The sequence below is a fragment of the Pyrus communis genome, chromosome 7 (genome assembly GCF_041283825.1).
Source record: "Pyrus communis isolate YQ-2024b chromosome 7, ASM4128382v1, whole genome shotgun sequence".
Taxonomy (NCBI): Eukaryota; Viridiplantae; Streptophyta; class Magnoliopsida; order Rosales; family Rosaceae; genus Pyrus; species Pyrus communis.
Window position 1 is genome coordinate 9893890 of NC_142571.1, and position 16920 is coordinate 9910809.

At 34.6% G+C, this 16920-nt stretch overlaps 1 pseudogene; it reads left to right on the forward strand.

The window, feature by feature from the left end:
- Positions 1-5383: 5383 nt before the first annotated feature.
- LOC148695690 (uncharacterized) lies at positions 5384-13511 on the forward strand (annotated as a pseudogene).
- The last annotated feature ends 3409 nt before the right edge of the window (positions 13512-16920 follow it).

Sequence of the window (16920 nt, forward strand, 5' to 3'; positions counted from 1 at the left end):
CTTACATAATAAAAAGATTTCCAATTGCATTTCAATAAATTATGAAACTCATCACCCCGGGTTAATTAGGTCCGCTTAAATTAACCGTCAAGTTTTCCTTAAGTTAATGAATTGGATGGGTTAGCGCAACGCAATTCACAACATTCTCCAAAAGTCCTTTACGTGAACAGCACAATAAAGATACAATCAAAGATCATTAAGCATTATGAAAACTATAAGTGTTGACGAGGCATTCGTTACTATGGAATACGCATGAAACTCATGCCAAGAATTCATTTAACGCGATTGTTTATAAGCAACCTCCACTACTTGTGAATATAAGTTCATAACGATTAGGTGAAACTCACTTATATTCTAGCGTCATATTCATGCATGAAAATTAAGCGCGCATTCTTAATAAACATTCATAAATAAGTTATCAATCAAACGGTTAAACAAATTGAATCCACAACTTATGAAATTCCAACGAAAGTTAATCAATTCATATTGCAAGTAATAAACATAGTTTCGAATCACCCCCTAGCTAAAGGGGGTTTAGTTCCTCATATCTTTGAAATCAAAGAAACGCCTAAACATTCCAACAACTCAAACTTGAATTGTATGAACGTTTAGGCACTCTTCTCTTCCATTCCTCATACGTACAAAACAAAGAGAATTAAAATGAAACATTGAAATCAAAGAATCACCTAAACATTCCAACAACTCAAACTTGAATTGTATGAACGTTTAGGTCCTCTTCTCTTCCTCGTTGTTGTAGCACAAGGTCTAAGGTGAGGTTTGGGGGATTATGGAAATGGTAGAGGAGTGGTGTTGTGAAGTGTTGGAATGGTGTTTGGATTGTAAGGGAGATGCACGGCAACAAGGAGTTTGTTGCTTGGTGTTTGTGACTGAAATGTGTATGGAAGAGTGAATGAATCACCAATGAATGAGAATGCAAGGGTTTTTATAAGAGGAATGGAGGTGTATATGGCTGTTTGTTTAAGATGCAAGTGGCTAATTAATGATGGAAAACAGTTAGGAAAGCATGTGAAAGCTGGAAATACATAAGGGGTACACGGCAATGATGCTTGTTGGTGCTGAAATTGCATGTGTGTGAGGTGTGTAGGTGCTGAAAATGCATGTGAATGCATGGCATTTGAAGTGATTGTTGTTTGGAAATGAATGTGAAGACATGTGAAAGCTGGAAATGCATGTGAAGATGTTGGAAATGGGAATGAAGGCCACGGCAAAGGAGGAATGTTGTGGTGCAATGATGATGTTTTGTGGCTGAATTGGTGGTGGAATTATGATGGGAATGCTAGATTGGAAAGCATGTGTTTGCTGAAATTGGATTAAAGAATGGGAATGCTAGGTTGGAGAAATGATTATGGATGCATTTGTTGAATGATTTGTGGTGCAATGATGAAGAGAAGTTGCTGAAAATCTAAGGGGAAGGCACGGCAAAAAGGATTTCAGGATGCATGTGTGTGTAGGCCACGGCATGGATGTTGTTTGTGTGAATGATGGTAGCTAGGGTGGATGAATGATTAGAGGGAATGAATGGGAGTGACACTAGGTTGGTTATGCATGTGGAATGTGGCTGAATTGTTGGTGAAATGATGAATGGGAAAGCTGGAATTTCAAGGGAACTCACGGCAAAGGTAAGTGTTTTGGTGATGGGTGCATGTGTTGATGGTTTTGCATGTAAATTAAAACTAGAGTGATGATGATGAATGCATGTGTAAAGGAAGTGGATTTTCTGCAAATGCAAGACTACTTATACATGGCTGAAATGATGAAGAATAAAGGGTGCAAGTGTGAATGATTGAATATGCATGTGGGTTGGAAATGTGGCTGCAATGATGAAGTGTAATGGCTGAAAATGGGATGGATTTGCAAGGGCCACGGCATGGGTAAGATTGTGTTCATGTGGCTGAAATTGGTGTGTAATTGGGCTAGGGTTTAAGTGCATGAAATGGACCCAAATTGCTTCCCCTTGCATGGCAAGGAATGGTGTTTGTGTTAAGCCCATGGCAAGGTGTTATGTAATTGGGTTAGGGCCATTGTTTTGTGTCCTCAAGTGCATACAAGGCCTTCAATTTCATCCAACACTTGGGCTCCAAGCATAAGCTATCCATCCTTAGCCCAATAGTGCTCCAAAACACTCCACAATGCATCCTTTCGTCAAACACGTCTTATTATCCTGAAAACACACAAAAGAAGCATAAAGGACTAAAATAACTAAAGAAACATAACGTAAATGTACGAGAACAAGCCATTTAAGTCGCATGAATATGCTCCTATCATATACCAAACAAGCTTAAACCAACCTACTGTAGGCTTAGATTGCCAAAATTTATCCTAAGCAAAAGCAGCAAAGTAAATGCTAGACGATGAAAGTGTCCATCGAATCATATCGCCCAAGCTACGATTTGGCACAATATTAGACATAGAAATTTGAATTTCCAACAACTCACGAGAAGAATTATTAGGCCAGCACCAATTAGAACCATTCCAAATATTGCAAACCAAAGCAGTTTTTGGAAGCCCGGACTTATCAATTGTATGGCGGCCCCAATTGACAACAACAAGACCTAAAGGATGCCAATTATCATACCAAAAAGATGTTCCCCTACCGTCTCCAATTTTGTGGAAGAAGAAGAGCTAAACAGAATCTCTCGATCGGAGAAGCTTCCTCCAATTCCACGAGTAGTTTTGGGGGATCTTAATCTACCAAAAGTTCATATTTCTCAAAAGATAGATTCTAGCCCAGACGGACCAAATATTGTCTTCATCAATAAGCAAGTTCCATATGTGTCTAACCATAAGCGCTTTGTTCTAGTCAATCAATTTTTTAATCCCAAGACCTCCTTCAGATTTAGGAAAGCACACATCATCCCAAGCAGCTTTAGCAATACAATGACCAGAAAGCTTACCAGACCATAAGAATTTTCGGACCCTTTGCTCAATATCGCGAAGAATTTTCTTAGGGAACATGAGGTGTAAGGCCCAAAAAACTTGCATACTACAGATAACATATTGAACAAGTTGTAAACTATCGGCAAAAGAGAGGACCTTGTTCTCCCAAGGTCTAATTGTAGCCTCAACGCGCTCGATAAGAATGGAGCAATCTTGCAAATTAAGCTTTGTTGAAATGAGAGGCACACCAAGGTAGCGAATAGGCAACATTCCTATGGCAAAATTGAAAAGAAGCATAATTCTAGAATGCTCAACTTCATCCACACCCGCAAGAAAAATGGAGCTTGTAGTTGGGTTGGGCTTAAGACCAAACAAAGAATTAAAGCTATATAAAGAGTCCTTCAAGATCTTAGCTGATCCCCTCCACAAAACATAAAGAGGTTATCAACAAAACAAATATGAGCAAACTAGACTACCTCACAATGACAGTGGTTTCTGAAAGAAGGGCTTATATTAGAGGTAATTAATAAAGAAAGCACCTCCACCCTTTTCGGGGGGCTATTAAAGACTATGTGTCTATCTATTTCCATGTCTCATCTTAGAATGTGACATGCTATACTACTAATGCAGTTCTTTGTATCCATACAACTAGTTAAAAATAAAGGATTTAGGATAAATTAGAATTCTCTACAATCTCAAAATTCTCAAATACAACTTCAATAATTTATTCGTCTCTACAAGGAGGTATTTATAAGATTACAAATAAGTAATACTAAGAAATAAAATAAAACAATCATTTGTCTACAAGACAATGAAGCCTAAACCAAATCAAATCATATCAAATCACTAATTAAATCAAATCTCCAAAACACTTTCCTTTTTATTTTCCAACACCGCCGCCAAACTCATGATGTGAAATAATGAGTTTGCCAAGAGAGGAATAAGATCTAATTTGAAACTCTGTAAATTCAACACCTTCCTCGTATGGGACCACGCATTAAGTGAGCCACACGTACGAAAATCTTCACTGATATGTTGAAACTAACGTCAATCTTGTTTGAAAGCTCAACAAATCACAATCTGTCATAACTAACGTCTCTTTTCGAATGTCCAATTGTAACTATCACCAATCTTTTCGAAAACCCAACTAGAACAAATGCCTCTTTTTGAAAGTTCGACTATCAAATCATAATCCTTAGAACTAATGTCTCTTTTCGAAAGCCCAATGGAACAAACACTAATCTTTCCAAAAGCCTAATTGGAAGTGACGTATTTTTTCAAAAGCCCGATAAATAAATCTCTTGATATGTTCGAACTAACGTCTCTTTTTGAAAGCCCAGTTTAAACAAATGCTAATCATTTCGAAAGCCCATCTTTTCGGAAGCTCCAACCACCAAATCTCTTTTTCCTTTTTCATTCTTGTTTTTTTTTTCTTCCTCAAGCCACCGACAACACAACTTTTTCTTCTTTTTTCCTTCATCATGGCAACGGCAATACTTTAACTTTTATTTTTCTACTAACAACCGTAGACAATCTTCACCCTCAGGTTCATGGCGTGTGGGTGCAGAAAGAAAGTTAGCTAGCTTCGTGCACCCACAAGGAAGCGCCAACAACAAAGTTCAACCAAGAATCAAACTCTACTCTAATATCAAGTTGAAAATAAAGGGTCTAGGATAAATTAGAATTCTCTACAATCTTACAATTTTCAAATACAACTTCAATACTATATTCTTCTCTATAATGAGGTATTTATAAAATTACTAAGGAGCAATACTAGGAAATAAATCAAAACAATCATTTGCTACAAGACAAGGAAACCTAGACCAAATCAAATCATATCAAATCACATTCTTCTCTATAATGAGGTATTTATAGAATTACTAAGGAGCAATTCTAGGAAATAAATCAAAACAATCATTTGTCTACAGGACAAGGAAATCTAGACCAAATCAAATCATATCAAATCACTAATTAAATCGCATCCCTAAAACATTTTCCTTTTTATTTTCCAACATAGCTTTCACTATGAATAACTAGGTCAAAAAAAAAAAATATTTGTAGTTACATTTCTATTAAGTAATAAACCTCTATATAGTTATAAAATTGATTTGATTTCGACATTATAACAATATAAAAGTTTGTGTAAAAGAGAAACCAAAGGAAAGATAAGTGAGATATTCCTCATCTGTTGACAACTACGAAGGCTTGATTCACGGCCAGTTTGACTATTAAACGGACAAACATTTTTGTGCCCCATCGGTTTAACCAGTTTGGAACACTCAATTCACATGTACATATATTTCCAGTAGTCATAAAATCACTCCGTACACCGACGCTTTTTTTGTGCGAGTTTTGATTATACAATGGATCCGGTTATCAGACCAAACATTACACAGCATGTGACTGCAATTGCAAATAATGACTTTTGGAACTCTGCGTATCTAAAGTGGGGACCAAACAAATTCGAATGGGATTTGATCAAATAATGATGTTTCTTAACTTTATTGTTTATGCAGAAAAGCCACTAATTAACAACCAGTGGCGAGCTGCAACCTCTCCAATTCTTATAATTTGTTTGAAGCTAGATTTATCGTCCTCACCTGGATCAGATAATCAGTACCTCCATGGCCGGATTTGTGCTCACTTTCGCCCGGGGAAGGACGTGCTCACGTATGCCCGGTGACGGATATATGATTACTTATGTCCACGGACGAATCGCTTACTAGTGTCTGTGGCCCTACTCACGTACTTGCGTTCCAGGCCGCAAGTGCATATGTGGTCCGATAGAAAGTTGATTGAGATAGACAAAATATGTGCATGGAAAACAAGAGTTTTGACCAATGGCGCTACCAAAAGGGAAGTTAACTCTGAAACTTTATGTCTCCGGCTGAAATAAGAGATCAGATCAAAAAAGTCACACTTGTATTAAATTGAAGGCAATCAAGGGTGGTTTGGGCCGAAAAGAGGAAATAAACTTTCTCCGGCTTCAACTTGTATAAACGGGACGAACAAGCTCAACCTGTGTGTACTTATCTTTTTTTTTTTTTTTTGTTCGAAGTGTAGCAATACGTAGCTTACATTTTCAATTATGCAGTGTAACTTTTTTTTTTTTTGAAATTATTTTTTTTAATAACTAAATTTATTTTGCTCACTCCAAATTTATGCACTTTAGGTTTTGAGACCAAAATAAATTCTCGTCCGCACAAATAGTAGGACAAACAGTCTCAAAATTCTCATCCCGATCGTCATGTGGCCGGAACGATTTTGAGACCGACATAAATTCTACTTATTATCATATAACTTTATAACAATTGATATATGTTCTTTTAGGAAAACTTTACGCTCTTTTCGTTTGAACACATATTATGTAGTAATAAAATCTCAGTATAGTAGGATTACTCGAAATAGGAAAACTTTATTCAAACTCACATTTTGTATCTCTACACCCAACTTACTATTTACATCCATATTCAAATTGATTTATCCATAGTACTATTATTTTCATCCCAGTGTCTTATTTTTCCATCCACTTTTTAATAAAATATTTATTATAAGTTTACTTATTTGTAAAATGACTGATAAAGAGCTTAAAAGAAACATAATAACAATAGGTTGCGGGGCGACAAAGTAACATGAGCTCGAAACTTACATTGGGTTGTGAAAGGTAAAAAGCTAGCAATGGATGATAATTGGATATTGATGACAATTATTGGAGTGCATAATCACAACAGCAAAGCATTTGGAGGGTTATTCATTTGCTGATAGATTATCGTTTGAGGAGATTTTGTTGTTGGGGAAATAGCATTTAAATTTTTTTGGAATAACAATAGGTGGGGAGTAGCATATTATTTTGCATTTTGCATTTTATTTTTTTAATAAATTGTAAGAGATTTATTAAAGGGAAATTTAACGAAAAATTCCTAATACTATTCACTTTAACGAAAAATCATATTTTTACATTAAAAAGTCAATCATGATACTATTCACTTTACCTTTTATTTTGGTTTTAGACTTAGACTTTGACAGATGACTTCTTGTCTGACAATTATCATAAAATCAAAAATGGAGCTGTAGAACCTTTTTGATTTTGTGAGCTAAAAATACTACAGAAAGAAGGCCTAAAGTCCCCAATTAAATGATTGAAAAAGAACAAAAGTGTGTTGGACCACAATCATTGAATAGAATTCACATAGGAAAGATGCTTAAGGAGTAAGGACCATGTATTCCTTTCAAGACTGTCCTTTTCAGTTCATTCAAAAGAAAGGACTATTGGTCATTTTCATGTGCAAACTCTGTAGGTTCAGTTTTTGCTTTGAATCATCCAATGGGTTTTCTCTCTCTTGTTGGAGGTCAAGGTTGGAAGAAGGTTGGCTTGCCTGTTAAGAGCAAGATGAGTTTCTCTATTTGCATTTTTTAATTCTCAACATAGTGAACACACTCTCAATCAATAAAGCCACAAGTCCCTCGCTTCCTTTTCTTTTTCATGCAAATGATTTTCTACTTTACTTTAATTTAAATTACCAAGAAAAACATTTGAACTTTGATGCATAATAAGCAGCACACCGCCTTAACTACAATAAATTTTAAAGCACTTGAAAGTCTTTTAGGCCATCTCCAATCGAGGGCTGGCCAGAGGGCCCTCTGGTCCTCCAAGATATTAATATTTTAATGAACAGTATATGATCATATCTGCCTCCGTCTCCAACTGAGGGTCAAAGGGCCAGAGGGCTCATTTTAGCCCTATCACAAAAAACCGTCTTCAACCAAGGGTCATAGGGTCAAACATAATTTATTATTTAAATTTAAAAACAACAACTTAAATTTAAAAACTACAACTAAAATTTAAAAACGACAAATTAAATTTAAAAACTACAAATTAAATTCGAAAACAACATGAACTTAAATTTAAAAACCACAACAATTTAAATTTAATATCCATAATCAACATCATCTTTATCATCCGCCATCGTAGGAGTATAGTCAGAGGTAAACAACTGTCGTCGACTCATAATTTCCTTTTTTTCCTATCAAAACATGCCTTACTCATTGGAGTGTAATTCAAAGTGTTCCTTTCCATATTCTTATCATCCATCTCTTCTTGTATTTGTTTGGCCCGTTCTTCATGCCTACACCTCCTTTCTTCCACCTCAAGGGCATTTTGCTCCGCCAATAATCGCAATGAGGCCGCCACTTCATGTTGAGCGGCGTAATCATCACTTGCCTTACCCATTTCCTTCAACCTTTGCGCCTTGTTTCGTCCCATAACCCTAGGTATGGAACCTTCACCCGAAGACGGATTTTCTACCCATGTTTGTTGAATGGTTGGAGATCCATCTTCATCCATATTTGCAGCTAAGGATGCAGTTCCGAACACCGGAGTAGGAGCTCTCTGTGATGGATCTTCAAATAACACCTACCCCTTACAAATTTCCCAACAACTGTGAAACTGAAAGGGTTTCGAGCTGCTGTCCATATACAATTCCTCCGCTTGGCGTACCTAGAAAAATTAAAGGAAATTCATTTATGAAATTAAATGTAATATAACTAAATATTTAAAATAAATTGTGAAAACACTTACTTCGTCGTAGTAATTAGCGCCGCTTTCGTGTCTACTTACGGCTGCTAACAATGCTTGATGCCATTTGTTCAAACTTGGCTGAAGATGTTTCTTCCATCTTGAAGAACAACTCTCGTGGTTTCGAATATTCATTGGAGTGGTGCCTTCATAGAACTCTAAGTATTTTTTGGACACGAGTCCAAACACCGTCATTTGTTTGACAATTCCCCCTCACACTATCATTCAACACCCATCTATAAGCCTTGCAAAGAGCTTCATCTTCTTTTCGGGTCCAAGCCCTACCTTTCATTGCAGACAAGGCCATTTCAAAATTATTAAAAAGGCCCAAAAAACCTAAAAAAAAAAAAAAAAAATTTGAATCTAACGGTAACTGGCGTCAGCTAGCCGTTGGATTCAAAATTCTTTTTAAGAATTCCTGTCAGTTATAACTAACAGGATTAATCAGTTTTCTAGCTAGCCTTCCATCACTTTCAGATTTCGCGTGGCCCTCTAAGATTCTACGAGCCCTCTGGCCTAACCCTCGGTTGGAGACGATTTTCGGGCTATTTTCGACTCTCTGGACCCTTCAGTTGGAGATGGCCTTAGTAGCTTACCATTATACCATATGTGAAAATATGGAAGGAAATGTGTTTCATGATGTGGAATTCAGAACCCAATAAATATTTTGGTGAAAACCCAAAACAATCTATAAGGCCATCTACAACTAAAAGGGCTAAATATAGTCCCATCTAGAATTATAGCCCTACAAAAATTTATTTTTCAATGAACTGTGGTAAGTCATACTCATATACTATCTCCAATTGAAGAGGCTAAATTAACATAGCCCTCTCAATAATTTATTACTATACTTTAAATTTATTCATTAGTTTAATTAACTTACTGTTGGATGTTTTCAAATCTAGTTATTCATTAGTTTAATTAACTTGCTGTTGGTAGTCTGGTAATAATGGGCCTATAATTCACAGAGGCATGAATTGGGTCAATGCTAGGCTTCACTAGAAAGGTAGGTTTTTCATCAAATAAAGACGCATAATGTGGGCTTCACTTTTTTGATCTGGTAGTGTTGGTTTAGTTTTGTTTTATGTTTGGGCTTTGGCCCATTATTGTACTCCAACCAAGAGTAGTGATAAGTTGACTATAGTTTGTTCCACATGCTAAAAATAGTTGAAAGATGCTCTAATATACCGGTATTAAAATTCAAAACAATTGGAATACAACTTAAGCAAGTAACGTATTCAATTTTTTTTTCTCCAGGGCATTCATTCACGTTGAGCTTGTTGTAGGATAAAGTCCCATATCAGACAACTAACAAAATAATGTACAACTTATATAGGAGGTTCACTACTAAATATCATTGTGATATTTTGTAATTAATCTCATTGAGTTAAGATAATATTAATAATGTGGATGTTGGACCAAGGTATTCTTGCGACACATCATGACCCTTTTTATTTGGCTCGAATTTACTTCCTTAAGGGTAATGACTGAATGATTGGATCTTTAAAAAGATTGGTGGTGGCTCTTGATAGGATTTTTACCACTTTCTTTTGGGGCATTTTGATATAGATGCCTCAAATTTGATTTTTTTTAATCAAACATCTATAACATTTAAACTTTTGATCAAACATTCTTCTACTAATTTTTAATTAAAAATTATGATTTTTATTGTATTTAATTAACCAACTAGTTCAGAAAATAATATTACAAATATTCTAAAATCACCACAAACATCCTATCTTATCTTATCATAATTCGTTCAAAATGAATTTTTCTTATTCAAATAATTTGTTGTTTTAAATTCTAAAAACACATAAGCATCCTATTAACATACAATTATGAAATATAACATGCACATATATTAAATATAACGTACCAAACAAATATATTAAATATAACGTACCAATCATTTGGTACATTGTTGGTACGTTATATAAATTTAATCTGGGTACGTATTAGTATTTTGGTACGTTATAAAATATTGCTTTTGATACGTTATGCAATTCTTTATTTAGTACGTTGTATTATCCTTATTTTGGTACGTACAAAACTTATGGTACATTATGTGTAAGTTGGGTAACCCAAAAAACTACATCTCAATTTTAATTATAAACAACTCTTGTTTTTTTTATAATCTATATAAAATGTTGAGTTGGAAATTGGAAAAACTATATTTCATCCAATTAATCTTGAACCCGAGTAGATATAATTGAATCCTTAAATTGAGGAAGGGATGAGATTCCATAAAAATAGCAATAAATTAATGAATATTATTGAGTGCATTTTTTTATATATAGAAATGGATTTAAAAGAATTTATAAAATACTTAAATTAAGAATATACCTGGAATATAAAGTTTAATTAAAAGTAAAAGCACTTTAATCAAAATTAAAAAGTAACAGATGTTTAATTTAGAAAAATCTAAAATGAGGCATCTAATTCTAATTTATCCCTTATTTTTTACCACATGCGCAAAAAGGGTTAAAACACCTAAAATACTTGCAATAGAAACAAGGTTATTGTAGGATAGTCGGCTCTAGTAAGGTCATTTTCCACAGGAATTATTGTAAACAATTTATATCTTAAAACCAATTCGTAATTGCCACTTAGTACTACGGTCTAGTGGCACTACTAGAAATTATCATTTTTCCGACAAATTATAAGCCGCCAAACCAAATTTTTTTCAACACAAGAGTCCTTTCTCGACAAAAATGTTAATTTTCGACTAAATACTCATGCCATAACCAATTTACAACGCCAATCTTAGCCGAGAAAATTGGAACGTTAGCCAACAATCATTTTGTAGGCGTAGATTCGATGCCGTGACGAATTTTGTTTTGACGGGTAAACTCTGGCAGGAACTTTTCCCGCTGTATTGAAATATTAGCCGACGATGTGAGGCAACAAAATATTTCATTGCAAATTGATAAGAGAGGCAACAAAGTGTGTCATCGGCAAAGTGATAATAACTCTACGTGATAAGAACAAACTTATCAAATTCCCAAGGTAATCCTAACCTATTTTGTCGGTTCACATCCCCCAATTGCTCATGATCTCGCTCCCATAATATTTCTATTCCTATTTTGTTGGTTCACATCCCCCAATTGCTCATGATCTCCCTCCCATATTCTTCGCTCTTAGCGCACCATCCGATATCACTTTCATTAGAATTCCTATTTATCTTGTAACAACTTGGCGGGGTCTTTCCCGCTCAAAAATAATTTTGACGATCCTAAATCTCTTAAGTTTATATATTGGAATAAAATCACAACTCATTTTTAATTATCTGAACTTCGACTTGGACACCAATTTTAAAGAACATTATGACTGTGTTGATAGGCTCATGTCTAGACGATACAAGGAGTTCAAGTATGAGTTACATGCATACTTTTTAGAGTGGGCATTAGCTGAGGAGGCATTGGCCAATCCTTCGATAGAGATGGACTCAAGACCTGGGGAACCTGGACAGTTGGAGTTTTTATGCGAACATTTTCAGTCATAGAAGTTTCTGGTATTATTTTAGTTGATTCATGTATGCATTTGGTCTTAATTTTTTGTTAAGTATATGGCACTAGCTAAGAAACTGTTATTGTGGTGAAATATAGAAACAATCAGAGGCTAACAAAAAAAAAATCAAGCCCAAAAGAAGTATGAGCATCATGCTGGTTCACGCCCATTTGCCTGCATAGTGGACGAATGTACATAAGTTAAGTAATGAATGTTTTAATGCTATGTTTGTAGCAAATTAGAATTTGGCATACACGTTTTGGGTTCGAGGGATAAGGACTTTTGACTGAATATAATGTTTTGTTATTTAAGAATCTAGTTGCTAGCTTGATCCATTTTTATGGCTACTTAATTTCTGCCATTTATAGTTGATCTTATATATTGATCATTACTATCCTTGAACCTAAACTAATAAATGGCAAGCGGGTTCTCAATTCCCTGAGATTGTTACCTTTGAGATTGCTTATGCCAGGAAGAACAAAAACTGGACCAATGAGACTGCCAAGTCCAAATTTGTAAGTCTAAAATTGTATATTGTTTTAGTTTTGCATAAAAAAAGAAGCTATAAATTTTCATGTGCCTGGAGATGTCGATATTGGTGAATTAGAATTTTATGGAAAGTTGACTAGTGTCGTTGAATTGTTATATAGGCAGGGGTATAAACTGGTGTTACTTAAGTGCCACTGGTTCAATACAGACCCTTCTAAACGAGGGAGTATAAAGCTCGACTACCACTTAATATCAATCAACACAAACACTCGTTGGTATGATCCTTATATTCTTGCCACTCAAGCCAAGCAAGTGTTTTATGTGGCTGATCCTAAAGCATGTACTGGTTGGAAAGTAATTCAAAGAATTCAACATAGAAATGTATGGGATATTCCGGAAAAGGGGGACTCTGAGGGTAATAGTAGGGATGATGATGTGACATACCAAGAGAACTCTTCATCAGACATTCCCGATACGTCACAGGTACTTTGCAGTTGAGATTGACTCCGTCACTATAGATCTTGGGGCCCTTCCCTAGAATTGATGTAAATGAATTCATTTATAATTATAATGAAGAAAGTAGTACAGATACTGATGACTACATAAGCAATGAGGAAAATAATACTCATGACAGTTGACAGTTCAAGCAATACTACTGATGACGATAGTGATCTGGATTATTAGTAAGTCAGTATTTAGTTTGCTCATTGTGTTTTCGTCTAAATAATTTCGTCATTTTGAATATGCATTTTCGTTACCACATTAGTTTGCTAACTTATTTGTTTGTTTTTGTATTCGTTTTCCATGTTTTTATTGGAAAATGAAATAATTGTATTTGCTTTGATTGAATCGCACTTATGGATGAAAAACATGTTCTTGATTGAACTATTTCATTTGGGTTCGAGTTTATGATCTAGGTTTCCAATTTTTGATTGATTTGGGCATCCATTTGCATAATATTGGTGAAAACGTGAAAACAATGTCCTTTGGCTTCAATTCCAGATTTCCAATATAATTTTTCGATATTGTGGTTCAGGTTTGACATATTTGTTTTTCCTTTCTATAACACTTGCAGGTTGTCTATGGCTAAGTGGAATTCTGGGCTAGATAGCTTACAACTAGTATCAGCCTGGCATGGAGACCAATGTGAGGATCATTCACGCCTGGTAATTTTGATATTTGAGGATTAACTTGATTAGTAGATGTCTATGTCTTCTGGTTTATACTAATAAAGATTATAAACAGTGATGACTTAGGATGCTTTAGTATAGTTTATTTACGTTTTCAGGTGCATACGCTTATGTTCTAGAGTTATAATCTACTTAGCTAGGTGATTGGTGTTGTTATGTTTATATAATTTATAGACCTTTCAAGGATTTATATCATCTACTTATGATTTAATTGCTAAGACTACTACTCCTAGTCTCGAAAGTCTCTCCCTGTTTCCTTCTTTTTCTCTTGAATAAATGCTCAAATCCTTGCTTGAATATGACTTCTCTAACTCTCTCGTTATTTGAATTGGAATGTTGAGGATGTGGCACACCAAAACCATAAAAATATTAATTCTGAACCTTTTAGGGTTGTCTTAAACTCTTATAGAAGCTCTACTTTTGCTTTGCACGTTTTCTTTAATTAAAACTTGTAAATCCGAAATCACCTTGCCAATACCGCATAAGCTTAGCTGACAGATGTCCTGTACAAAAATCGCTATAACATCTTATAAGGAACTCGGAATCACGAACCGTAAAATTCTTCTGAAAGCCAACTTCCATATCTTTTCAATGGTATACGGCTCAACACCTGGTTCCTTTTGAGGAAGTACAGTTTAACTCATAAAGTTGGCTGATCTGCACAGACAGTTCCTACTTCCAAGATACTCAACTCATTTCAATCGAAAAAGTGCTCTGTTTTCTTCATTCTTCATCTTCACCCTTCAAACCTAAGAAACACATAAACAAAGTGAAATAAAGAAAATATTGAATTGCATTTACAAGATAACTTAGTAACATAATGACATTAAAATAGTAGTAAAGTAGAAAATAACAAAGAAAAAATTCAATATGTCCTATCTCTACTTTCTTATATGACATGTAATAGAGACCAGATGATCATGCTGCCTTGTTTACAAAGTCTGAGAATCATGTTGCCTTGCTGTTTATAATGTTCATCTTGTTGTTTACAGTGATGAATGACATATAAGTAGTTGATGCTAACTCGATTATTACCTGGTATCTATTAAAAATGTAATTTTGCTAGGTTGTGATGCTGCATGGCATTGGTAAGTTAACTTGATTAGTAGATATTTTTATCTTGTTGTTTACATATTTATGGTTTCATAAGTTATTTTGTCGCCAAAAGATTACTCAGCCAACAAAATGTTTCGTCGCGACAAGATCACTAAGCCGACAAACAACTTCATCGCGAAAAAACAACCTGTGCTGACAAAATACGTTGTCGCAACATTGTTTTGGTGACAGACATAGTTTGATGGCTGAGATTTGTCGCCTTAAAAATGAGCCGAGGAAATATCAAGATTCGTCGGGAAAGATCTTGTGCGACATGCTTTTAGCGACAAAATTGCCAACAAAATTTTTTCCTTGGGAAAGGCTCTTTGCTGACGAAATTGACTTTTGCCAACAAACTAATTTTGTCGGCAAAGTGGAAATTTCTAGTAGTGTGGTATTCCTCTTTACTTGTAAGTGAGAGGTCTTAAATTTGATTCTCGTCAAAAGCGAATTCGAACAACTTTATTACTATCCCATTGTGAGTTTTAGTCCACTCCCCCACCCCCTTACTGTAGATAATTAATATCGTTTGTTAAGGAAAAAAAAACAAAACAAAACCAATTCATAATTAATTCTTTGAAAACAAAGTTTAGGAAAGCTTGATTTTATAACGAAATAATAAAAATAAATTCTAAGGAATCGCCAATATATAGGAAATATAAGCTCAAATAAAATGGTTTTGAAATCAACTTAAAAGAAGATTCCGCCATTACCTTAACAATCCTATGTAGTTCTCCCAATTACTTATGAATTACTCATGCATATTTTGAAGGTTATGAAATAAAATAATTACCAAAGCATATTAAGAAAATGTACAATATATAATATAAAATCAACTCATCAGCTCCAATGAGCAAATGATAAATGACTAGCTCTGGTATAATGAACTGACCAGTTCCCGTTGTGGGAATTGGTGTCTCATGTGACCCCGTGTGGGTTGCTTGTGAGGGAGCATGTTGGACAATAGAGTCCTACATAGGACATATAACAAAATAATATACAACTTATATTTGGGAGGTTCACCACTAAATATCATCAATGTTTTTTGTGGTAAAACTCAGTAATTAGTGATTAAGTTGGAGTAATATTTAGGCCTGGCAAACGGGTCGTGTCTATCGTGTTCGTGTCGTTTTCGTGTAACACCTGTTATCTTAACGGGTCGTGTCGTGTCACACCCGTTATCTTAACGGGTCCTTAACAGGTCGTGTCACTTTACCCAACGGGTAAAGTGACCCGACCCGTTATGACCCGTTAAGAAAAAAATATATATTTTAAAAATTTGCACATACCACACATTGTCACATAAATATTACTTCAAAACATTAAAACATTTCTCGTTCAAGTACTATATCTACACTCGAAAATCCAAGCATATACAAACAATTTTGACGGTTTGGATCGTTGAAATTAGTTTTGGAGAATTCGTAAAACGATAGATTGACTAACACTTAGAATTTATTTATACTTTCATTAAGTATAACATAAGATTTTGTGGTATCCACTTGTGTAAATATTTTAAATTGAAGATCGAATTCATTCATTGTATTCGTATAGGGTCAAGGAGTGTAGTTATAAAAAATCATCAAAATCGGAGTTAAAATAACAGTTAAATCGTGATTTTTCGTTTATAACCGTTGAAAAGCTTTGTCCCGTTACTTGATCTCTGAATGTTTTTTTTTTTTTGTGTTTTTTGTTGATGTGATCTCCAAGCATATACAAACAATTTTGACGGTTTGGATCGTTGAAATTAGTTTTGAAGAATTCGTAAAACGATAGATTGACTAACACTTAGAGTTTATTTATACTTTTATTAAGTATAACATAAGATTTTGTGGTATCCACTTGTGTAAATATTTTAAATTGAAGATCGAAATCATTCATTGTATTCATATAGGGTCAAGGAGTGTAGTTATAAAAAATCATCAAAATCGGAGTTAAAATAACCGTTAAATCGTGCTTTTTCGTTTATAACCGTTGAAAAGCTTTGTCCCGTTACTTGATCTCTGAATGTTTTTTTTTTTTATTTTTTGCTGATGTGATCTCCAAGCATATACAAACAATTTTGACAGTTTGGATCGTTGAAATTAGTTTTGGAGAATTCGTAAAACGATAGATTGACTAACACTTACAGTTTATTTATACTTCTTATGTGGTATCCACTTGTGT